This window comes from Tamandua tetradactyla, chromosome 9 (assembly GCF_023851605.1).
Source record: "Tamandua tetradactyla isolate mTamTet1 chromosome 9, mTamTet1.pri, whole genome shotgun sequence".
NCBI lineage: Eukaryota > Metazoa > Chordata > Mammalia > Pilosa > Myrmecophagidae > Tamandua > Tamandua tetradactyla.
Window position 1 is genome coordinate 85516725 of NC_135335.1, and position 27050 is coordinate 85543774.

At 39.3% G+C, this 27050-nt stretch overlaps 1 pseudogene; it reads right to left on the minus strand.

The window, feature by feature from the left end:
- On the minus strand, positions 1–26293 carry LOC143645745 (fizzy-related protein homolog pseudogene; annotated as a pseudogene).
- Positions 26294–27050: the final 757 nt, after the last annotated feature.

The following is a 27050-nucleotide window of genomic DNA, read 5'->3' on the forward strand; positions in this document are numbered from 1 at the left end:
TCAGGAATTTAATAGGAATCTTTGAGGGTGCTCCAGGCTGGCAGCCACCTCTGTGTGCATGCCAGGGAGGGGCCCTCTGGGCGGAGCACCCAGCGTGGTCCTCATGTGGTGCGTCCAGCTCTGTAGTATCCTGGTGAAGAGACTAAGGACAGACAGATTCCGTTGTCAAACGGGTTTCGCTAAAGATGTTCCAGAACCTCAGGGTCTCATCTCCAGCACCCATCACAATGGCTTCTCTGCCAGGGCACTTGGCCAGACAGAGGATGCCACATGAGTGCCGGGTCAGCTTGGCCACCTGGGTCAGGCACGGGTATTTCCAGACCAGGATCTGGTTCTGCGAGTAGCCGTGCGTGCTCACCAACTCATTGGCGTGCTTGGACAAGGCCAGGCTGCACGCTTGGGAGCCAGTGTCAACACACCGCAGGGGCTGCACGGTGAGCCTGTTCCAGAATCAGTTGCAGCGGTCGGCCGTGCTTCCCCACCGAAGGCCAGCTGGCAGTGCTGGTGTGGGGACCAGGCAATGGCCTTTGCCGCTGCCATGTGCTCTGTGCACTGCTGCATGGGGCTCATGCTCCAGTGGTTCAGGACCAGTAGCTTGTTGTCATTACCCCTTGAAGCCAGCAGCTGGTGGTCCGTGCACCACTTAACCCGCACGCCTCCTGCTGGTGGCCCTGCAGCTGCCGATCCGACTGCAGGTGGGGTTGGGGAAATTGCTGATGTCCCTCTGCAGGATGGTGTGGTCACAGCTTCTGTACAACAGCTGGTCAGTGTTTCAGGCCAGCACCCCGACAGACACCATGTGGCCTTGCAGCAGGGACAATTTCTTCTCTGCAGTCATAGCCCAGATTTGCATGAAGGCTTTATGTGTTCCAAACACCACCAGGTTCCCCTGCTCAGACAAGCCCACAGAGGTCACAGGGACCATTTCGATGGACAGGTCACAGAGCTAGGTCACCTGGCTGGGTGCAAGCGCTCCACAGGTACATGCAGGTGCCCAGCCCAACGGGGAGCACATTGAGACATGGCCAGTCCACCAGGTTCATGTAGAAGTCGTCCTGGATCTCGGGGACATCCAGGACCTTGAAGGGGATTTTGAAAATTTTGTGCATGGATTTCAGAGGAGACCTCAGCAACTTCTAATTCTTGTTGCTGACAGGGGACAAGGAGTACAGGGACACTTCATTGCCATCATCTGGGCTCAAGTGCTAGCCCAGGTCAAGCTATCCCTGCACCCATTTGCCACCCCACAGCTCCACCAGGTCTGGCCCACGTGGCTGCTGTCAGACTTCCAGCCTCCAAGGTGCTTAATCTAATTTTTTTTTTTTTTTTGGCATGGCAGGTGAGAATTCTGCCACTGAGCCACCATTACATCAGCCTAATTTAATTTTTTTTTCCGGAATACACTATATATATATATATATATATATATATATATATATATAAAATTAATTAAAAAAATTAACTAACACAACATTTAGAAATCATTCCATTCTACATATACAATCAGTAATTCTTAATATCATCACATAGATGCATATTCATCGTTTCTTAGTACATTGGCATCGATTTAGAAAAAGAAATAGACAACAGAAAAAGAAATAAAACGATAATAGAGAGAAAAAATTTTAAAAATGAAAAAAAAACTATACCTCAGATGCAGCTTCATTCAGTGTTTTAACCTAATTACATTACAATTAGGTAGTATTGTGCTGTCCATTTCTGAGTTTTTGTATCCAGTCTTGTTGCACAGTCTGTATCCCTTCAGCTCCGATTACCCAATATCTTACCCTATTTCTATCTCCTGATGGTCTCTGTTACCAATGACATATTCCAAGTTTATTCTCGAATGTCGGTTCACATCAGTGGGACCATACAGTATTTGTCCTTTAGTTTTTGGCTAGTCTCACTCAGCATAATGTTCTCTAGGTCCATCCATGCTATTACATGCTTCATAAGTTTATTCTGTCTTAAAGCTGCATAATACTCCATTGTATGTATATACCACAGTTTGTTTAGCCACTCGTCTGTTGATGGACATTTTGGCTGTTTCCATCTCTTTGCAATTGTAAATAATGCTGCTATAAACATTGGTGTGCAAATGTCCATTTGTGTCTTTGCCCTTAAGTCCTCTGAGTAGATACCTAGCAATGGTATTGCTGGGTCGTATGGCAATTCTATATTCAGCTTTTCAAGGAACCGCCAAACTGCCTTCCACAGTGGTTGCACCATTTGACATTCCCACCAACACTGGATAAGTGTGCCTCTTTCTCTACATCGTCTCCAGCACTTGTCCTTTTCTGTTTTGTTGATAATGGCCATTCTGGTGGGTGTGAGATGATATCTCATTGTGGTTTTGATTTGCATTTCTCTAATGGCCAGGGACATTGAGCATCTCTTCATGTGCCTTTTGGCCACTTGTATTTCCTCTTCTGAGAGGTGTCTGTACAAGTCTTTTTCCCATTTTGTAATTGGACTGGCTGTCTTTTTGTTGTTGAGTTGAACAATCTCTTTATAAATTCTGTATACTAGACCTTTATCTGATATGTCATTTCCAAATATTATCTCCCATTGTGTAGGCTGTCTTTCTACTTTCTTGATGAAGTTCTTTGATGCACAAAAGTGTTTAATTTTGAGGAGCTCCCATTTCTTTCTTTCTTTCTTCAGTGCTCTTGCTTTAGGTTTAAGGTCCATAAAACCGCCTCCAGCTGTAAGATTCATAAGGTATCTCCCTACATTTTCCTCTAACTGCTTTATGGCCTTAGACCTAATGTTTAGATCTTTGATCTATTTTGAGTTAACTTTTGTATAGGGTGTGAGATAAGGGTCCTCTTTCATTCTTTTGCATATGGATATCAGTTCTCAAGGCACCATTTATTGAAGAGAGTGTTCTGTCCCAGGTAAGTTGGCTTGACTGCCTTATCAAAGATCAAATGTCCATAGATGAGAGGGTCTATATCTGAGCACTCTATTCGATTCCATTGGTTGATATATCTATCTTTATGCCAGTACCATGCTGTTTTGACTACTGTGGCTTCATAATATGCCTTAAAGTCAGGCAGCGTGAGACCTCCAGCTTTGTTTTTTTTCCTCAAGATACTTTTAGCAATTCGGGGCACCCTGCCCTTCCAGATAAATTTGCTTATTGGTTTTATTCTATTTCTGAAAAATAAGTTGTTGGGATTTTGATTGGTATTGCATTGAATCTATAAATCAATTTAGGTAGAATTGACATCTTAACTATATTTAGTCTTCCAATCCATGAACATGGTATGCCCTTCCATCTATTTAGGTCTTCTTTTAATTTATTTTAATAGTTTCTTGTAGTTTTCTTTGTATAGGTCTTTTGTCTCTTTAGTTAAATTTATTCCTAAGTATTTTATTCTTTTAGTTGCAATTGTAAATGGAATTCGTTTCTTGATTTCCCCCTCAGCTTGTTCATTGCTAGTGTATAGAAACACTACAGATTTTGAATGTTGATCTTGTAACCTGCTACTTTGCTGTACTCGTTTATTAGCTCTAGTAGTTTTGCTGTGGATTTTTCAGGGTTTTCGACATATAGAATCATATCATCTGCGAACAGTGATAGTTTACTTCTTCCTTTCCAATTTTGATGCCTTGCATTTCTTTTTCTTGTCTAATTGCTCTGGCTAGAACTTCCAACATGATGTTGAATAACAGTGGTGATAGTCTACATCCTTGTCTTGTTCCTGATCTTAGGGGGAAAGTTTTCAATTTTTCCCCATTGAGGATGATATTAGCTGTGGGTTTTTCATATATTCCCTTTATCATTTTAAGGAAGTTCCCTTGTATTCATATCCTTTGAAGTGTTTTCAAAGGAAAGGATGTTGAATGTTGTCAAACCCAATTGAGATGATCATGTGATTTTTCTGCTTTGATTTGTTGATATGGTGTATTACATTAATTGATTTTCTTATGTTGAACCATCCTTGCATACCTGGGATGAATCCTACTTGGTCATGATGTATAATTCTTTTAATGTGTTGTTGGATTCGATTTGCTAGAATTTTGTTGAGGATTTTTGCATCTATATTCATTAGAGAGATTGGTCTGTAGTTTTCTTTTTTTGTAATATCTTTGCCTGGTTTTGGTATGAGGGTGATGTTGGCTTCATAGAATGAATTAGGTAGCTTTCCCTCCACTTCAACTTTTTTGAAGAGTTTGAGCAGGGTTGGTACTAATTCTTTCTGAAATGTTGGGTAGAATTCACATGTGAAGCCATCTGGTCCTGGACTTTTCTTTTTGGGAAGCTTTTGAATGACTGATTCAATTTCTTTACTTGTGATTGGTTTGTTGAGGTCATCTATTTCTTCTTGAGTTCAAAGTTGGTTGTTCATGCCTTTCTAGGAACTTGTCCATTTCATCTACATTGTTGTTTCTATTAGCATAGAGTTGTTCATAGTATCCTGTTATTACCTCCTTTATTTCTGTGAGGTCAGTGGTTATGTCTCCTCTTCCATTTCTTATTCTATTTATTTGCGTCCTCTCTCTTCTTCTTTTTGTCAATCTTGCTAAGGGCCCATCAATCTTGTTGATTTTCTCATAGAACCAACTTCGGGTCTTATTGATTTTCTCTATTGTTTTCATGTTCTCAATTTCATTTATTTCTGCTCTAATCTTTGTTATTTCTTTCCTTTTGCTTGCTTTGGGGTTAGTTTGCTGTTCTTTCTCCAGTTCTTCCAAGTGGACAGTTAATTCCCGAATTTTTGCCCTTTCTTCTTTTTTGATATAGGCATTTAGGGCAATAAATTTCCTTCTTAGCACCGTTTTTGCTGCGTCCCATAGGTTTTGATGTTGTGTTTTCATTTTCATTCACCTCGAGATATTTACTAATTTCTATTGTAATTTCTTCCTTGACCCACTCGTTGTTTAAGAGTGTGTTGTTGAGCCTCCACGTATTTGTGAATTTTCTGGCACTTTGCCTATTGTTGATTTCCAACTTCATTCCTTTATGATCTGAGAAAGTGTTGTGTATGATTTCAATCTTTTTAAATTTGTTGAGACTTGCTTTGTGACCCAGCATATGGTCTATCTTTGAGAATGATCCATGAGCACTTGAGAAAAAGGTGTATCCTGCTGTTGTGGGATGCAATGTCCTATAAATGTCTGTTAAGTCTAGCTCATTTATTGTAATATTCAAATTCTCTGATTCTTTATTGACCCTCTGCCTAGATGTTCTGTCCATTGATGAGAGTGAGGAATTGAAGTCTCCAACTATTATGGTAGATGTGTCTATTTCCTTTTTCAGTATTTGTAGTGTATACCTCATGTATTTTGGGGCATTCTGATTCAGTGCGTAAATATTTATGATATGTTTTCTTGTTTAATTGTTCCTTTTATTAGTAGATAGTATCCTTCTTTGTCTCTTTTAACTGTTTTACATTTGAAGTCTAATTTGTTGGCTATTAGTATAGCTACTCCTGCTCTTTTCTGGTTGTTATTTGCATGAAATATCTTTTCCCAACCTTTCACTTTCAACCTATGTTTATCTTTGGGTCTAAGATGTGTTTCCTGTAGACAGCATATAGAAGGATCCTGTTTTTTAATCCATTCTGCCAGTCTATGTCTTTTGATTGGGGGATTCAGTCCATTAACATTTAGTGTTATTACTGTTTGGGTAATACTTTCCTCTACCATTTTGCTTTTTGTATTATATATATCATATCTAATTTTCCTCCTTTCTACACTCTTCTCCATACCTCTCTCTTCTGTCTTTTCATATCTGACTCTAGTGCTCCCTTTAGTATTTCTTGGTCACAAATTCTCTCAGTGACTTTTTGTCTGAAAATGTTTTAATTTCTCCCTCATTTTTGAAGGACAATTTTTCTGGATATAGAAGTCTTGGTTGGCAGTTTTTCTCTTTTAGTAATTTAAATATATCATCCCACTGTCTTCTTGCCTCCATGGTTTCTGCTGAGAAATCTACACGTAGTCTTATTGGGTTTCCCTTGTATGTGATGGATTGTTTTTCTCTTGCTGCTTTCAAGATCCTCTCTTTCTCTTTGACCTCTGACATTCTAACTAGTAAGTGTCTTGGAGAACGCCTATTTGGATCTATTCTCTTTGGGGTGCACTGCACTTCTTGGATCTGTAATTTTAGGTCTTTCATAAGAGTTGGGAAATTTTCAGTGATAATTTCTTCCATTAGTTTTTCTCCTCCTTTTTCCTTCTCTTCTCCTTCTGGGACACCCACAACACGTATATTTGTGCGCTTCATATTATCATTCAATTCCCTGAGCCCCTGCTCAAATTTTTCCATTCTTTTCCCTATAGTTTCTGTTTCTTTTTGGCTTTCAGATGTTCCATCCTCCAGTTCACTAATCCTAACCTCTGTGTCTTGAAATCTACCATTGTAGGTTTCCATTGTTTTTTTCATCTCTTCTACTGTATCTTTCATTCTCATTTGAACTATTGGTTTGTTCCTTTGACTGGGCCATATCTTCAATTTTCCTGGTGTGATTTGTTATTTTTTGCTGGCATCTGGACATTTAATCAGATTTCCCTGAGTGTAAGACCCAGCAGGTTGAAAGATTTTCCTGTGAAGTCTCTGGACTCTGTTTTTTTTATCCTGCCCAGTAAGTGGCGCTTGTCTGTCTGCGGGTCCCACCAGCAAAAGATGTTGTGGCTCCTTTATTAATGCCACTATTGGTGTTTGGTTGGACCCAGTCCCTGCCACTGTCAGAAACTCCCTCCTCTCCCTCCGGGCAGCTGCCTGTGGGGGTGGGGCACTGGTCGCAGGCTGCCGTGGCCCGGGGAACTTGCCACCAGACCGGGAAGCTGCCTGTGGGGGAGGGGCACTGGTCCCCAGTCGCCGCGGCCTGGGGAACTCGCTGATCGGAGACCCACCGCCAGACCAGGAAGCCGCCCGTGAAAGAGGGGCGCCGGCTGCCACAGCTTGGGAAACTTGGCTCTCCGAGACTCTCAGCTTGTCCAGGAAGGAGGGAGAGAGGGACGCTGGCTGCCAGCCACCATGCCCCGGGGAAGCACATGCCACTCAGGGAGCTCATCGCAACAGAGTCTCGTAGACGGTCTAGCCAGTCCAGACTGGGGTACACTGTGTGTCCGTTCCCTGCCGTGGCCCAGGGAGCTGTTCTGCACTGTTTCTGGTCACCTAGTAGTTGTTCTGGAGGAGGAACTAAGATGCGCGTACCTTACTAAGCCGCCATCTTGGCCCCCTCTTCTAATTTAATTTTTAATGACTGTGTTTAGCAATGACTAGGAAGGTTCCTGAAAATTTAACAATGGGCTGTTTTGAGTTCATCCCAGCTGGCTCCAGAACACCACTGGTTGGAGACAGATCTGTGGCACTGTTCCACTATGTTGTGTAGTTTATCCAGTAGCACATACCAACCCATAGTAAGGAGAAGGGAAGATGGGAAGATTAACCCAAAGTTTGGGGTTCATAAGAAGCTGGGGGTGTACAGCAAGAGAGGAGTAAAGGAGTAGAAGGGACTGGTAAGGGAGTAGTTGAAATGATGCATCAAAGATCTGCATAGGCCAGGGTGAAGAGCAGGGTGAAGAGCTCATGTATTGTCATGAGCACAGGGATAATACATGGGATAGGGGCTAGAGGTCTTTGTGAGGTCAAAAGCAGGTGTAAATGGAGGGATGGAACTGAAATGTGACCTAACAGTGAATGCTTAAGTTTAACCTTTCCAAGGAGAGCAGTTCTGGATAATGACAAAATGCAGAATATGGCCTTGGGATCAGGAAACTGAAGTGAGGAGCTGATGAATTTGAAAGGAGCTTGGAATCTTAAGAAACTTTATGACTAGTGCATTGACTGAGAGAGCTGCTTGAATACTAGGCATGTCCAGTGGTTGGGGGGCCTTACGGTGGGGCTGGGGTGGGAGAATCTGGTTCAAAATCCAGGGTCCTGAATTACAATGTCAAGGATATATGAAGATGTGTAACCAAATACGCTTCACAGAGGAAGAAAGAAAGGATCACGTTGTGGAGATATTAGGGGGAAATCTGTAGAGGCCATGTCTCTTTTTAAAAAAAATTTTTTTAACATAACAACATACAAACATGAACATTCTTACCATATGATCATTCCATCTTGGTATATAATCAATAACTCACAATATCATCACATAGTTGTATATTCATCACCATGATAATTTCTTAGAAAATTTGCATCAATTCAGAAAAAGAAAAAAGAAAAACCTCATACATATCATACCCCTTACCCTTGACTGCGAGTATTTCCATCTGCTCAATATATTTTAGCCTTTGTTTCCCCCATTTTTCTATACCCCTTACCACTCTTTTTCATTGATCACTACCACTTCAATCTACTAAATTTATTTTAACATTTGCTACCCCTATTATTTACTTATTTTTAATCCATATGTTTTACTCATCTGTCTGTACCATAGATAAAAGGAACATCAGACACAGGTTTTCACAATCACACGTCTCTTAAACTCTGATGTGGGGGCACAAAGAAGCTTCTACCTGAGAAGGCTAATGGAGAAGTGAAGTCTTTGCAGGAAAGCAGTCTGGATGCCAAGCAGTCTTGGATGATAAATGGTTCAAGGAGCTGAAACTGATGGCTTTCTCTTACCAGCTGGAAGGGATGCATCTGAATTCACCTTCCCATGGAATTGAGGTCTCCCAGGTGCTGGCATTTGCCATCTCCCAACATTCTGTAACATCTGGCACCTTACACCAGATTGTCTGGTGCCTGAGTCCATCATACTTATTTTCCCATGCAAGGCCTCTCTCATAATAACTGAAAAGAAGGATAGCAATCCAATAAAATGACAGGGTCCTTTACAGGGCACATCTCACATTGGGACAAATCTGTACATAGGACTGAGCATGTGTCTCTTCAGGAAGTTCGAGAGAACATGGGACCTAGGCAATACTGACCTTTTAGGAAAACCAGGTCCAGGTTAGGCAAGAAAGTAAAGTAACAAAGTTGTTTACAAATATGGAAAAAAAAAAAAAGGACAATCTATTTATAAGGGAACAAGTTCCTAAATGGTCTTAAAGTCTATGAACAGGTTTTATTTTTTTAATTTATTTATTTACTTATTTATATGCTACATGGCTGGGTCACATTTCATTATTTTTCCAGGAGAGTGTCTTGTTTTTGCGGTACCATTTGTTGAATTTTTGTTTGTTTGTTTGTTTTATTATTTTGCTTATTTGTTTTTTGGGGGAAGTGCACAGACTAGAAATCGAATCGGGTGTCCTGCATGGTAGGTAAGAATTTTACCACTGAACTACCCTTGCACCCCTGAACAGGTTTTATTTTTAACCTGTTTAGAAATGTAACCTATGGTAACAAGTAAAAAAATGGTAGGGGAACAGAGCAGTATAGGAAAAGTGTATGCGCATGCTATTGAGGTTAAGTTGGTATCAAACCAGATAGAACTGTTATATACTGAGGATGTCAAATTTTAATCCCATGGTAACCAACAGGAATATCGATAGAAGTGAGAAACCACTCAAAATGGTACAACACAAAAAAGTATGAAAGTTGGCTTTAATGGAAGTGAGAGACAAAAAAGGGTACAAGACTTTCAAATGCTAAATAGCAAAATGACAAAAGAAAGTCCTGTATTATCACCAATGAATTTAATTGTAAATGGATTAAACTGCAGTCAAAAGGCAGAGATTGGCAGGATCAATAAAAAAGAATGAACCAATCATATGCTGCCTGCAAGAGACTCACCTTAAAGTCAAAGACATAAGTAGGTCGAACTTGAAAGGATGGAAAAAATATAATATTCATGTAGTAACCAAAAGAGCTGAGGTGGCTAGACTAATAGCAGATAAAATAGACTTTAATTACAAAACAGTTACAAAGGACAAAGATGGTCATTATGTACTGATCAAGAGGAAAATTCAACAAGAAGATTATTATCATTATAAATATAAATGCACCTATCCGTAGAGTCCCCCAAATATAATGAAGCATACAATGATAGATTTGAAGGGAGAAATTAACATTTCTGCATTAATAGTAGGAAACTTCAACACATCACTCTGAATAATGGATAGAACATCTCATCAAAAGATCAATCAGAAGTACCGGACTTGAATGAAAAACTAAACCAACTAGACCTAAAACACATATATAGAGTGCCAAAGAAAACAAAGTGCATTCTTCTCAGTGCACACGGATCATTCTGCCAGATAGATAACTGTGGTTCACAAAACAAGTGTCAATAAATTGAAAACTATAAAATCATACAATGTATGTTATCCCATGACAATGGACTAAAGCCAAAAATCAATTACAGAGGGAGAACTGGAAAGTTCACAAATACGTGAAAATTAAAGAACATAACGTTAAACAATCACTGGGTTAAAGAGGAACTCAGAAGAAAAATTAGGAAATAGCTTAAGGCAAATGAAAATAAAACTGCAACATACAAAAACTTAGGGCTGTGTCAAAGGCAGTGCTGAGAGAGAAACTTATAGATCTAAAATGTTTACATTGAAAAAGAAAAAAGACTTCAAATCAGAGACATAACTTTAAAACTGGAAGAACTAGAAAACAAAGGGCAAACTAAATCCAAACTGAGCAGAGGAAAGGAAATAACAAAGATCAGAGTGGAGATAAATGAAATAGAAAACAAAACAATAGAAAGAATCAACAAAGCCAAAAGTTGGCTCTTTGAAAAGATCAATAAAATCAACAAACTTGTAGCTAGACTGACAAAAGAGAGAGAAAGATATGCTACAAATAATGAAAATCAGAAATGAAAAGGGGGCATGGCTACTGACCCCACTGAAATAAAAAGAGCTATAAGAGGATATTATGGATGACTGTAGTTCAACAAATTAGATAACCTAGAGGAAATGGAAACATTCTTAGAAATACACAAACTACTTGCATTGACTCAAGAAGAAATAGATGTCAACAAACCAATTAGTAGTAAAGAGATTGAGCCAGTAATCCAAAAAAGTCCAGGACCAGAGGGCTTCACAGAGGAATTCTACGAAACATTCCAAGAAGAATAAACTTAAATTCTTTTTTGCAAAATGGTTGCAAAAAATATTGAATAGGAGGGAATATTTCATAACTCATTCTTTGAGGCTAACTTCACCCTCACACTAAGGCTGGATAAAGATACCCTAAGAAAACTACAGACCAATATCTCTGATGAATATAGATGCAAAAAAATCTGCAACAAAAGATTAGCAAACCAAATTCCAAAGCATATTAAAAGAATTATATACCATAATCAAGTAGGATTTATCCCTGGCATGCAAGATTGTTTCAACATAAGAAAATCAGTTAAAATAATACAGTGCATTAACATAATGAAGGAAAAAAAAACATGCAATCATTTCAATTGATGCAGAAAAAGCATTTGACAAAATCCAGTACCCTTTCTTGATAAAAACACTTAGAATGCTAGGAATAGAAGGAAATTTCCATACATGATAAAAACATATATGAAAAGCCCATAGTTAACATTCTGCTTAACAGTGAAAGAGTGAAAGCTTTCCCTCTAAGATCAAAAACAAGACAAGGATGCACGTTTCACCACTGTCATTCAACATTGTACTAGAAGTTCTTGCCAAAGCAATTACGCCAAAAAAATAAAAATAAAAGGCATCCAGATTGGAAATGAAGAAATAAAATTTCCCTGTTTGATAGCATCTAGAGGCTATTCTGGAGGCTACTCTTATACAAGTTTCAGCTAGAAATTACTAATTCCCATGGTTTGCCAAAACCCAACAAGCATCACTCCTGCTAACTCTTAAGAAGACCCAGGGCTCTAACTGAGACTCTATAAAAGTTTTATTCTCTAAGCTTACTTTCCTGGAACCTATAACTTCCAGAGGTTTCCTAGGCCAGATAAATCCTGAAACCCAGAGGGATGAGCCACTCCAAGATTAACAATAAATTACACCCCTTTATCCTTTATTGTCAACACCACTTCTCAACATGAAAAAATCAGAATGGGTATTGCCCAAAGATCCCTATAGATTGGGAGAAGGATTAAAGGAGAAGGAGGTGTTATAAAAGATAAAACAGGATTTGACAAATGAATATGACTACTGAATTACTATGTTGATACTTGTTTTAGCCTCCAACATTTTGGATCAGCTAGAAGGAAAATCTGAAATGATGAATGGTAACCCATAACAAACCCTGAAATCTGTGCTGAAACTATTTGTTAAAGTGTACTTTGAAAATTATTGTTTTGTCTATCTTTTCTTTGTATATATGTTGTATTTTACAGTTAAAAAACTTTTTAAAAACTTTGCCTATTTGCAGATGACATGATCCTATATACAGAAAATTCTGAAAAAAAAATCCATAACAAAGCTCCTAGCGCTAATAAATGAATTCAGCAAAGTAGTAGGGTACAAGATCAAAACCCCCAAATCAGCAATGAACAATTAGAAGAAGAAAGAAATAAAAGTTCCCTTTATAACAGTAAGTAAAAAAATAAAATATCTAGGGATATAGCTAACCAAAGATGTAAAGGGCTAGTATGTAGAAAACTACAAGACACTGTTAAAAGAAATTAAGGAAGACTTAAAGAAATGGAAGGATAGCCCAGGTTCATGGATTGGGAGATGAAATACAGTTAAAATGTCAATGCTCTTCAAGTAATTTACAGATTCAATGAAATCCCAATCAAAATCCCAATAATCTTCTTTTCAGAAATGGAAAATCTAATCAGCAAATTTATATGGAAGCATAAAGGTTAAAAAGCTAAAGTCATCTTGAAAAATAAGAGTAAAGTTGGAGGACTCACATTTCTTGATCTTCAAACTTATAACAAAGCCACAGTAACAAAATAGCATGATACTGACACAAGGACAGCAATATAGAGCAATGGAATAAGACCGAGTTCAGAAATCAACCTTCACATTTGTGGCTAACTGATATTTATTTATCTATTTATTTATTTATTTCATAGGCAGGCACCAGAAATTGAACCCTGGTCTCTGGCATGACAGGCAAGAATTCTACCTGCTAAGCCACCATCGCACTGCCTTGGCTAACTGATTTTTAAAAAATATTTTTATTGAGAAATCTTCACACACATACAGTCCATACATGGTGTACATTTAGTGGTTTACAGTATCATCACATAGTTGTGTATTCATCATCATGATCATTTTAAGGACATTTACAACACTCTGGAAAAAGAAATAAAAAGAAAAAAGAAAAATCTCATACATACCATATCCCTTACCCCTCACCCTTATTGACCACAACCATTTCCCTCTACCCAATTTATTTTACCCATTGTCCACCCTATTATTTTATTTTTATTTTTTGCATGGGCAGGAATCGAGCCTGGGTCTCTGGCATGGCAGGCAAGAATTCTGCTGCTGAGCCACTGTTGCACCACCCTATTTATTTATTTTTTCTCCATTTTTTTTTTTAACTCATCTGTCCATACCCTGGGTAAAAGAGCATCAGACACAAGGTATCACAATCATACAGTCACATTGTAAATGTTATATCCCTAATGGATTTTTTTTTTTGCATGCTGCATGGCAGGGTCACATTTCATTCTTTCTCCATTTCTCCATGTGAGTATCCTATTATTGCAGCACCATCTGTTGAATTTTTTTGTTTATTTTTCTTGCTTGTTTGTTTTTTGGGAAGTGCATTGACCAGGAATCCCACATGGCAGACAGGAATTCTACCACTGAACTACCTTTGCACCCCCACCAACTGATTTTTGACAAGGTGGCAAAGCCACTCAATTAGGAAAGAATAGTCTCTTCAACAAATGGTGCTGGGAAAACTGGGTTTCCATTTATACACACAAAGAAGGAGGACCCCTATCACACACTGTCATGGTTCAGGACATATATCAACTTGGCCAAGTTGTGGTACCTGTTTATCTGATTGGGCAAGCGCTGGCCTGTCTGTTGCAATGAGGACATTTCATAGGATTAGATCATGATCATGTCAGTTGCATTCACAGCTGATTCCATTTGTAATCAGCCAAAGGAGAGTGTCTTCTACAATTAGTGATGCTTAATCTAATCACGGGAAGCCTTTTAAGGAGGACTCAGAGGAGACAGGTCCCATTTCTGCTTCGGCTGGTGAGCCTCTCCTGTGGAGTTCATCCAGACCATCCATCGGAGTCGTTGGCTTCACAGCCTGCCCTGTGGATTTTGGACTCTGTGTTCCTGCGGTCATGTGAGACACTTTTATAAATTTTATATTTGCAAGTGTTCCCTATTGATTCTGTTTCTCTAGAGAACCCTAACTAATACATCTTGGTACCAGGAGTGGTTCTTAAGAAACAGAATCTTAAAAATGGGTTGTTATGGATGGTTTTCTACTCTGACTGGACTCAGAGACACTAAGGACTCTGATTCCCTTAATCAGAATGACACTCCCAATCCATGGAGTGAGTTGGCAAAGGAGATACTCAAAATATCATCATTCAATTCTCTTAATGCTTCGATTGTATGAAGCCAGACTCTGGGGGATAATGTTTTGACACCTTTACAGAGCTTTGTAGAAATAAGAGTTATAGAGATGTTGGTTGGTTGTTGTTAGATACACTGGCTACATTAAGGGGTGAAAGGGATGGGCTGAAGGCTTCAAACGAGAAGCTTAAGCACTGTCTGAAAGATGCAGATGTTTCTATGAGTATCCTGAAGGAAAATCTTATTTCCTGTAGCCGTAGACTTGAGATCTCTGAAAATCAGACTCAGAATCTTATTATTAGAGTAGCAACTTTACGATGTAAACTGAAATCTCAGTCTTGCATGGTGTCTGCTGTTAAAGTGAGGGCATTGATTGGAAAGGAAGGGGACCCTGAAAAATGAGATGGTGACATATGGATTGATAATGATGTTGGGGGTGAGGTTGAAATCCTAGGCCATGCTGAGTCATCTCTAGATAACTCTGTAATAGTCTGCCCTGAGGACATAGCCACCCCATCTCCAGTCTCCCTTGAGGAATTGGCCACCCAACCTCCTCCTGAAGGGATTACCCCAAGAGTGATTAATCCTGTTTCACCAGATGAAACTACAAATGAAGGCCCTGAAGCAAATGGCTTGGAAGATATTTCTAATTCTTTTCATGGCCCACCCCCACCACCCCTCATCTCTTCCAGACCTGTAACTAGACTAACGTTCCAACAGGCCCTTAAAGGTAAGGTAAAAAGTATCGCACACAAGGAGGTATGTTATAGTCCAAAAGAACTGTGTGAGTTTTCCAATTTATATAGACAGAAATCAGGGGAATATGTGTGGCAATGGATTTTAAGAGTGTGGGATAATGGTGGGAGGAATATAAGGCTGGGTCAGGCTGAATTTATTGATATGGGCCAACTAAGCAGAGAGTCTGCATTCAATGTTATAGCTCGAGCGGTTAGAAAAGGTGTTAACAGTTTGTTTGGATGATTGGTTAAAACATGGATCAAAAGGTGGCCAACATTACCTGAGGTTGAAATGCCAGAACTGGCCTGGTATAATGTAGATGAGGGGATCCAGAGGCTTAGAGAGATAGGAATGTTAGAGTGGATTTATCATGCAAAGCCTGCTCTTACACCCCAGGAATGTCCAGAGGATGCACCTTTTACCAGAACAGTGAGAAATAAATTTGTGAGACTAGCACCATCATCCCTAAAGAGCTCTGAGGTTGCATTTATCTGTAGGTCAGATATTACTGTAGGAACTTCTGTCACTGAGCAGGAATCCTTAAACACAATGGGGATGATAGGATCCCAAGTTGGCAGAAGCCAGGTGGCAGCACTTAATCACCAAAGACAGGGTAGACGTGGCTATTATAATAGACACCAAACTCGAAGAAGTCATCAAAATTATATGACATGCAGAGATTTGTGGCATTGGCTAATAAATCATGGGGTACATAGAAATACAATAGAAGGGCAGTCTACTAAATTCTTGTTGGAGCTGTATAAACAAAAGAGTTCTAGGTCAAGTGAACAGAAGTCTAACCTGAATTACAAAAACACGGAGTCACGGCCCCTTAATCAATTTCCAGACTTGAAACAGTTTGCAGACCCAGAGCCCCTTGAATGAAGGGGATGCCAGGTCCCTTTGGGGGAGAAACCTGTTACACTGCCACAAATTTATACTGTTAATCTTCCTCCAAGTCTTCCCCAAGAAGACCAACTGTGCACTGGGGAAAAGGAAATGATCAGATATTTTGGGGATTATTAGACACTGGTTCAGAAGTGACATTAATTTCAGGGGACCCAACATGTCACTCTGGACCACCAGTCTGAGTGGGGGCTTATGGAGGCCAGGTGATTAATGGAGTTTTAGCTCAGGTCCATCTCACAGTGGGTCCAGTGGGCCCCTGGACCCATCCTGTAGTTATTTCCCCAGTTCTGAAATGTATAATTGGCATAGACATACTGAGCAACTGGCAGAATCCCCACGTTGGCTCTCTAACTCATGCAGTGAGGGCTATTATGGTGGGAAAGACCAAGTGGAAGCCACTAGACCTGCTCCTACTGAGCAAAATAGTAAATCAGAAGCAATACCGTATTCCTGGAGGGATTGCAGAGATTACTGCCACTCTTAAGGACTTGAAAGATGCAGGGGTGGTGAGTCCCACCACATCCCCATTCAACTCTCCTATTTGGCCTGTGCAGAAAACAGATGGGTCTTGGAGAATGACAGTGGATTATCGTAAGCTCAACCAGGTGGTAACTCCAATTGCAGCTGCTGTTCAAGATGTGGTATCATTGCTTGAGCAAATCAATACATCCCCTGGTAGCTGGTATGCAGCTATTGGTCTGGCAAATGCTTTTTTTTCAATAGCTATTAGTAAGGACCACCAGAAACAGTTTGCTTTCAGCTGGCAAGGTCAGCAATATACTTTCACTGTCCTACCTCAGGGGTATATCAACTCTCCAGCCCTATGTCATAATCTCATTCACAGAGACCTTGATCGTTTCTGCCTCCCACAAAACATCACACTGGTTCATTATATTGATGATATCATGTTGATTTGACCTAGTGAGTGAGAAATAGCAACTACTCTAGATTTACTGGTAAGGCATTTGCATGTCAGAGGATGGGAGATAAATCCAACAAAAATACAGGGGCCTTCCACCTCAGTAAAATTTCTAGGTGTCCAGTGGTGTGGGGCATGTCGAGATATCCCTTCTAAGGTGAAGGATAAGTTGCTGCATCTGGCCCTTCCCACAACCAAAAAAGAAGCACAATGCCTAGTTGGTCTTTTTGGATTTTGGTGACAACATATTCCTCATTTGGGTGTGCTACTCTGGCCCATTTATCGAGTGACCAGAACAGCTGCTAATTTTGAGTGGGGACCTGAACAAGAGGAGGCTCTGTGACAGGTCTAGGCTGCTGTACAAGCTGCTCTGCCACTTGGGCCCTATAATCCAGCAGATCCAATGGTGCTGGAATTGTCAGTGGCAAATAGAGATGCTGTCTGGAGCCTTTGGCAGGCCCCTATAGGAGAATCACAATGCAGACCCTTAGGATTTTGGAGCAAAGCCTTACCATCTGCTGCAGATAACTACTCACCTTTTGAGAAACAGCTTTTGGCCTGCTACTGGGCCTTAGTAGAGACTGAACGCTTAACCATGGGCCACCAAGTTACCATGAGACCTGAGTTGCCTATCATGAGTTGGGTGTTGTCTGACCCACCAAGCCATAAAGTTGAGTGTGCACAGCAGCACTCTATTGTAAAATGGAAATGGTATATACGAGATAGGGCCAGAGTAGTTCCTGAAGGCACAAGTAAGTTACATGAACTTACTTGTGTTCATGTAACTGGCACAAATGCCCATGGTTTCCACTCCTGCCACATTACCTTCTCCTTCCCAGACCAGAGCTATGGCCTCTTGGGGAGTTCCTTACAGTGAATTGACTGAGGAAGAGAAAACTTGGGCCTGGTTTACAGATGGTTCAGCACGATATGCAGGTACCACCCGAAAGTGGACAGCTGCAGCATTACAACCCCTATCTGGGGTGTCCTTGAAGGACAGTGGTGAGGGGAAATCCTCCCAGTGGGCAGAAATTCGAGCAGTGCCCCTGGTTGTTCATTTTGCGTGAAAGGAAAACCAGCCAGAGGTGCATTTGTATACTGGCTCGTGGGCTGTTGCTAATGGTTTGGCTGGATGGTCAGGGACTTGGAAAGACCATAATTGGAAAATTGGTGACAAAGAGGTCTGGGGAAGAAGTATGTGGATAGAACTTTCTGAGTGGGCTAAAAACATGAAGATATTTGTGTCCCATGTGAATGCACACCAGAGGGTGACTTCAGCAGAAAAAGGTTTTAATAATCAAGTGGATAAGATGACCCATTCTTTGGGTAACAGTCAGCTTCTTTCCCCAGCAACTTCTGCCATTGCCCAATGGGCTCATGAACAAAGTGGTCATGGTGGTAGGGATGGAGGTTATACATGGGCTTAGCAACATGGACTTCCACTCACCAAGGCTGACCTGGCTACAGCCACTGCTGAGTGCCTAATCTGCCAGCAGCAGAGACCCACACTCAGCTCCTGATATGGCACCATTCCCCAAGGTGACCAGCCAGCTACATGGTGGCAGGCTGATTACATTGGACCACTCCCTTCATGGAAGGGACAGCGATTTGTTCTAACTGAAATAGACACATACTCTGGATATGGGTTTGCTTTCCCTGCACGCAATGCTTCTGCCAAAACTACCATCCATGGGCTTACAGAATGCCTTATCCATCGTCATGGTATTCCACATAGCATTGCTTCGGATCAAGGAACACACTTCACAGAAAATTAAGTGTGGGAATGGGCACATGCTCATGGAATTCTCAGGTCTTACCATGTTCCCCATCATCCAGAAGCAGCTGGATTGATAGAATGGTGGAATGGCCTTTTGAAAACTCAATTCACAGTACCAACTAGGTGGCAATACCTTAAAAGGCAGGGTCTATGTTCTCCAGGAAGCTGTATATGCTCTGAATCAGTGTCTGCTGTATGGTGCTGTTTCTCCCATAGCCAGGATCCATGGGTCCAGGAAACAAGGGGTGGAAATGGGTGTGGTACCATTCACTATTACCCCTAGTAATCCACTAGGAAAATTTTTGCTTCCTGTCCCTGCTACCCTGAGTTCTGCTGGTCTACAGGTTTTGTGCTTCCTCTAGGAGAAACAACAATGATTCCACTGAACTGGAAGTTAAGACTGCCACCAGGTCACTTTGGGCTACTTATGCCCCTGGATCAACAAGCCAAGAAGGGGATTACATTATTATCTGGGGTAATTGACCCTGACTATCAGAAGGAAGTAGGACTGTAACTACATAATGGAGGTAACAAAGAGTTTTCTTGGAATATAGGAGATCCACTAGGGCATCTTTTAGTACTATCATGCCCTGTGATTAAAATCAATGGAAAACTGCAACAACACAATCCAGGCAGGACTACTAATGGTTCTGAAACTTCAGGAATGAAGGTTTGGGTCACCCCATTAGGCAAAGAACCATGCCCAACTGAAGTGTTTGCCGAGGGTAAAGGGAACATGGAATGGGTAGTGGAAGAAGGTAGTGATAAATATGAACTTCGACCACAAGAAGGTAGTGATAAATATGAACTTCGACCACATGATCAGTTACAGAAACAAGAACTTTAATGATGTTTTACTTATGTTATACTATTTAAGTTGTAAGATATCAAGTTTAAGAATGTATGTTGCCCAAGGATTTGCACTCTATTCTGGAGAGATTTAATGTGTTTCCAGTATATGCAGGACAATTGAGTATTGTCAGGTAAAAGGCAAAATATGTGCTTTATTGTTTTCATTTGGAAATTAAGTACAGTTTAAGGTGATATATATATGGGTGCCAAGTTGACAAGGGGTGGACTGTCATGGTTGGGGACATGTGTCAACTTGGCCATGTTGTGGTACCTGTTTATCTGATTGGGCAAGTGCTGACCTGTCTGTTGCAATGAGGACATTTCATAGGATTAGATCATGATCACATCAGCTGCATCCACAGCTGATTCCATTTGTAATCAACCAAAGAGGAGTGTCTTCTACAATTAGTGATGCTTAATTTAATCATGGGAAGCCTTTTAAGGAGGACTCAGAGGAGACAGGTCCCATTCCTGCTTCGGCTGGTGAGCCTCTCCTGTGGAGTTCATCCAGACCATCCATTGGAGTCATCGGCTTCACAGCCTGCCCTGTGCATTTTGGACTCTGTGTTCCTGCGGTCACGTGAGACACTTTTACATATTTTATATTTGCAAGTGTTCCCTGTTGATTCTGTTTCTCCAGAGAACCCTAACTAATACACACACTAATTACAAAAATCAACTCAAAATGGATCAAAGAGCTATAACTATCAAACTCCTAGAAGAAAATGTAGGGAAGCATCTTCAGGACCTTGTGCTAGACAATGGTTTCTTAGATATTATAATGAAAGCATAAGTAGCAAAAGAAAAAATAGACAAGTGGTATCTCATCACAGTTAAAAACTTCTGTTCCTCAAAGGAATTTATCATGAAATGAAAAAGGCAATCTACATACTGCGAGAATATATTTGGAAACCACATATCTGATATAGGATTAATATCCAGTATTTATAAAGAAATCTTTAACAGCAAAAAAGACAAAAAATCCAATTTAAAAATGGACAAAGGAGTTGAAAATATATCTCTCAAAAGAAGATATACAAATGGCCAGAAATCACACGAAAAGATGCTCAGCATCATTCACCATCAGGAAAATGTAAGTTAAAACCACACTGAGATAACACTTCACAACCGTTAGAATGACTGCTATTTTTTTTTTAAAAGGAAATAACACATGTTGGACAGGATGCCTAGAAACAAGAACAGTCATTCATTGTTGATGGTAATGTAAAGTGATTTGTCCACAGTGGAATATGGTTTGGTGGTTCCTCAAAAAGTTAATCATGGAACTACCATAAGCCCTGGCAATACCACTACTAAGTTTATACCCTCAAAAATTAAAAACAGAAAACCAACTATTTTCTCACCAATGTTCATAGCAGCATTATTTACAACTGTCACAATATGGAAGTAACACAATTTGCTAAAAGCTGCTGGATATACAATATATAATATACCAGAAATGGATTGGTTTTTACAATGGGGATTTATTAGTTTATAAATTTACAGTTCTGAGGCAATGAAAATATCCTAATTAAGGCATCAACAGGGTGATAACTTCTCTGAAGAAAGGCCACCAGCATCTGGGGTTTCTCTGTCAGATAGCAAGGCATATGGCTGTGTCTACCAGTCCTTGACTCCCAGGTTTCATTGCTTTCAGCCCCTGGTCAGTGGCCTCCCCTCTGAACTTCTGTGGGTCCTCTTTTAGCATCTCAGTGGCTTTTCTCTCTCAGTTCTGTCTTGGGGCTTTTTCTCTAAGCTCTCTCCAAACTTCTCTGGGTGTTTCTCTGTGAACTTTTTGGGCTTTTTCTGTCATTTATCCTCATAAAGGACTGTAGTAAAGGATTAAGACCCATCTTGAATTGGGTGGGTCACATCTCAATTGAAACAACCTAATCAAAAGTTCCCACCCACCATAGGTCCTCAGCCATGGGAATGTATTAAAAGAGTATGGCCTTTTCTAAGGTACATAACAGCTTCAAACCAGCACACCAAGTGTCCATCAACAGATCAATGGATAAATAAAATGTGGTATATACATACAATGTAACATTATCCAGCCATAACAAGAAATGATGTCCTGATATAATTGACAACACAGATGCACCTTGAAAACATAATATTGAGTGAAATAAATCAGACACAAAAGGAGAAATATTGTATGAATTAATAGACTAATTTGAAACAATCAGTATAGGCAAACTTAGGGAGTCAGAATCTAGAATATAGGTTAGGAGGGGATAGGGTGGGGATAGGTAGTGGGAAGTTAAGGCTTAAATTGTACAGGATTCCTATTTGGATGGTGGAAATGTTTTGGAAATGGAGGATGGTGATGAAAGCACAACATTGCGAGCTTAATTAGCAGCACTGAAATATAAATCTGAAGATGATTAAAAGGGGGAAATGTTAATTGCTTATATGGAAACAGAAAACAATTTGAAAAAAATATATGTAATTACACTACATAAACAGTGAAGCCTGAAGTTAAACCATGGGCTTTAAGTAATAGTACAATTATAAAAACATACTGTCATCAATTATAATAAATGTTCCAAACCAATGAAGGAAGTTGATAATGGAGTGATATATGGGAATCCTGTATATTATGCATGATTGTTCTTTGAACTCACAACTTCTCTAATAAAGAAAACAAAACAAACCAAAAAAGAAAAGAAAAAAAAACTCCCAACAAAGAAAAGCCCAAGACCAGATGGCTTCATGAAGGAATTTTAAAATTTTACCAAACATTCCAAATAGAATTAACACCAGTCCTGCTCAATCTCTTCCAAAAACTTGAAAAGGAGGGAAAATTCCCTAATTCATTATACTAGGTTAGCATTGCCATCACATCAAAGCCAGATAAAGATACCACAAGAAAAGAAAATTACTTTCCAATATCTCTCTTGAATATAGATGCCAAAATCTTCAATCAAATACTAGCAAATTGAATCACTAAAAGAATTATACTCCATAAATTAAACCATGGTCTGTAGTTAATGGTACATTTCTAAAAATGTGCTTTCATCAGTTTTAACTAAATATATCATGCAATGTGTTAATAATAGTGTGGTGTATTGGAACTCTGTACTTGATGCATGATTTTCCTGTAAATCCACAACTTCTCTAATAAAACAATCAATTCCAGTTGTTCTGGATTAAAATATAAAAAGTCAAATAAATCTCATAGAAGATAACATAGGGACTTTATCTGGAAGTCTAGAAGATTATAATAAGAGTCTTTACTGAGAAGATAACATAGATTTCAATTTCAGAATAGGGAAAATTTCTTGACCAAGACTCAAAACTGTCTTACCATAAGAGAAAAAATTGATAAATTGGATTACATCAAAATTAAGAACTTCCATCCTTAGGTAATTTTCAGAGGATGAAAACAATAGCAGCAAATTGGGAGAAGATACTTAAAATACATAAAACCAATAAAGAACTTGTATTCAGAATACATGAGCAGGAATCAACAGAAATAAACAGAAAACCCAAATAGAAATGTGTGCAAGAAATATGAACAAAAGGGTACAACTAAGTGGCCAATACATTTATGTAAATGTTTCCAACTTCTTTAGTTATCAGGAAAAGACAAATGAAAAACACAACTAGATATCAGCCACATTTCCAGAATAGCTAAAATTTAAAAGACTAACAATTTAAGTATTGGCAAAAATATGGAAGAACTGTTAGAGGTGTGTAAATTGGACCAAAAACATGATCGAGAATGATCACAGCAGCATTATTTGCAAAAGCCCCAATCTGGAAATAATCCAAAGATTCATCCACCAAGGAGATAAATTGCTGTTTATCCGTACAATGGAATACCCTATAGTACAATAGTGGCATTTCAAGGGTAGTGTGCTGGTTTGAAATTGCTTTGTACCCCAGAGAAGCCATGTTCTTTGAATCCAATCTTGTGGGTGCAGACCTATTGTTGGGCAGGACCTTTTGATTAGTTTGTTTCAATGGTGATGTGTCCCCACCCATTCAATGTGGGTCTTAATCCACTTACTGGACTCCTTTAAGAGAGGAACATTTTGCAGAAAGCTCAGACACTGACACGGGAGACAGGAAAAATATCCCAGGAGACATCAGAAGGACCCACAGAAGATAAGAGAGCCATTTGAAGCCAGAAGACAGGAAAGGACAGAAGGCATTACTATGTGCCTTCCAATGTGCTGAGGAACCTAGACACAATTGGGCTTTCTTCCCAGAAGGTATCTTCTTGTTGATGCCTTAATTTGGACATTTTCATGGCCATAGAACTATAAATTTGTAACCTAATAAATCCCCTTTGTAGAAGCCAATCCATTTCTGTTTTCTTGCATTCTGGCAGCTTTAACAAACCGAAACAGGTGGGGTGGTACAAGGAGTCATTCTCTGCAGGGTGGAGTATTTTATCACTGAAATTATTTAAAATTACACATGCATGGTGATAACAAAATCATACCAGCTCTCTGCAAAATTTGTATTTTGACTAGTGCATTTCCTAATTTAATTTATGTGGACTGCTTAATTGAACACAATAAATAAATGGAACCTAGAATAGGGCATGAGATTTCGTTGGTTTGTCCAGGTTAGTGTGATGCTCTGATAAATCCCAGGGTGATTTGAGCAGTGCATGAAGAAGTATTTGCAAAGTCCCCTTGGGGAATGAGGAGAAAGGGGGAAAAATTCAACTTTCTCATTTGGAGAATTCCTGATATTCTCGCAAGCAGTGGGGACAACCAAATCGATAGGCTGAGCCCTCAATCTTGGGGTTTGCCCCTATGAAACCATATCCCTGCAAAGGATAGGTTAAGCCTACTTAAAATTAGGCCTAAGAGTCACCCCCAGAGAATCTCTTTTGTTGCTTAGATGTGGCCTCTCTCTCAGACAACACAACAAGCAAACTTACTGCCCTCCCCATCCCCCACGTGGGATATGACTCCCTGGGGTGTAAACCTCCCTGACAACATGGGACAGAAATCCTGAGATGAGCTGGACTCAGTATCAAGGGATTGAGAAAACCTTCTTGACCAAAAGGGGAAGAGAGAAATGAGACAAAAGTGTCACTGGCTGAGAGATTTCAAACAGAGTCAAGAGGTTATTTTGGAGGTTATTCTTATCATTATATAGATATCTCCCTTTTAGTTTATGGTGTATTGCAGTGGCTAGAGGGAAGCACCTGAAACTGTAGAGCTGTGTTCCAGTAGCTATGTTTCTTGAAGATGATTGTATAATAATATAGCTTTTGCGATGTGACTGTGTGATTGTGCAGACCTTGTGTCTGATGCCCCTTTTATCTAGGGTACGGACAGATGAGTAAAAAATACAGATAAAAAATGCAGATTATGACATATATGAGTTTTTTCTTTTTTATTTCTTTTGCTAGAGAGATGCAGATGTTCAAAATGTGATCATGGTGATTAATACACAACAGTTTAATGATATTGTGAGCCACTGATTGTAACCACGTCAAGAATGTTTATATGTCAAGAATTTTTGTATGTTTGTTTTTTACAATAAAAATATTTTAAAAATACTAACCCTCAGTCAGTTACATTTTTATTGTTAAATATATATACAAAGAAAAATTTTAAAAGGTGGTGCAATGGTGGCTCAGTGGCAAGAATTCTCACCTATTGAGCTGGAGACCTGGGTTCAACTCCCAGAGCCTGCCCATGAAAAAAAAACAAAAAGCAATGATTTTCAATATATTATTTTTTAACTTTTTGTATTATATAATATAACATACATACAAAGCAAAGAAAGAAAAAAGGAATTGTTTTCAAAGCACTCCAACAAGTAGCTACAGGACAGACCCCAGAGTTTGTTACAGGCCACCATACCATCATCCCAGGTTTTTCCTTCTAGCTGATATAGAACATTGGAGGCTAAAAGAAATATATATATTTCTATCATCACTTCTTTTTTTGTGTGAAAAATACCATTAATATACAAAGAAGCAATAAATTTTAAGACACAGCACAACAATTAACTTTGGAATTTAGAGTTTGGATGGGTTCTAATTCTACAATTTTAGGTTTTTACTCCTAGCTGCTCTCAGATACTGGAGATAAAGGAAATATCAATATAATGATTTAGCTGTCATACTCATTTGTTAAACCCTACCTTCTCTGTATAACTCCATCAACACCTTTGATCTTTCTCCCACTATTTAGAGGTATAATTTTCAATATGTTTTTAATTTTTTATTCTCCAAACACAATGAACCTTTATACTGCCTGCATTTGAACATCCAGAGTGGACAACTTCCATTTATGGTCCAGAGGGTCTGACATTCACATTTGTTACCCAGTCCAGTGCCTGGCACATAGTAGGAATTTAATACATGTTTGTGAATAAGGGAATAAGTGAATGTAAAGCACCTCAGTCCTCATGAGAGAGAACTTCATAATCAAAGCAACTGGGAATGTGTATGTCAAGGTTGTTATATGAACAAATATATAGGAGATTCCCCAGAAGCTAAGTTTTCCAATTCTGCCAAGAAGGATCTGGGATCCCTTGACTGTCACCTGTCTTGTGGCTCTCTCCACCTCACCAGGTGGCCCCCACTATGTGACTGAAACTCACAACAATGTTGACTTGTTGCACTTTAAATTCATGATAGCAATCCTCACCCTCAACACTTTTGGAAGGCTTACTACTATATCTCTCTGGCCAACAGCATTGCTCACTTTCTTGGGCAAATGCTTCATGCCTTTGTCCTGAAACCTTCAACATTTTTTCCTCCTCCCTCATTCTCAGATCATGACATTGTTTCTTATAAGCTGAGAAAATAAAAAGCAACCAGAAAAGACCCTCCATGTACTTGATTATGATAACAACCTATGCATCTATTTTCTCTACCTTCTTTGTTCTGATACTCCTAAGGCAAATCTCTTCATTCCCCTGAGGATTTTGATCCTATTACTCCACCAATGTTAGTGAATTCATATTGTCAAATCCAATGTCAATTCTCAGTCCTTTTATAATCAATCTCTCATGCAGCTTTTAACCCTGAAGACTTTCTTCACCTAGCTTCTAGACATCACTCATTCAATTCTCTTTTAATATCACTGACTCCTTCTTCTACACATTATTTTCCTTCTTTGTTTTCTTATTCTTTTTAAAAATAAAATGATAGCAAGAACCTACTTTTTGTTGTAAAATAAAAGAAGGATGTGAAAAAATACACAAAGCCAATGCATAATTTAAAGAGTTATTAGTGTGAATTGCCTTGGAGCCATCACTGAGGTGAAAATTCAACCCAATCATCATCCCTCCCTAACTCACCAACACATAAGTAAACACTTTCTTGTTGGTTTTTTTTTCAATAATTATCAAGTACAATAACCCAGCACTTTTTTGTGTTTATTACCCGAATGTCTTATACATTGCAGGTTATTATAGTCCATTAAAAATATGATGTGTCTTCTAATTTCTTTTCATTTACAAGTTCCATCACTATCTTTT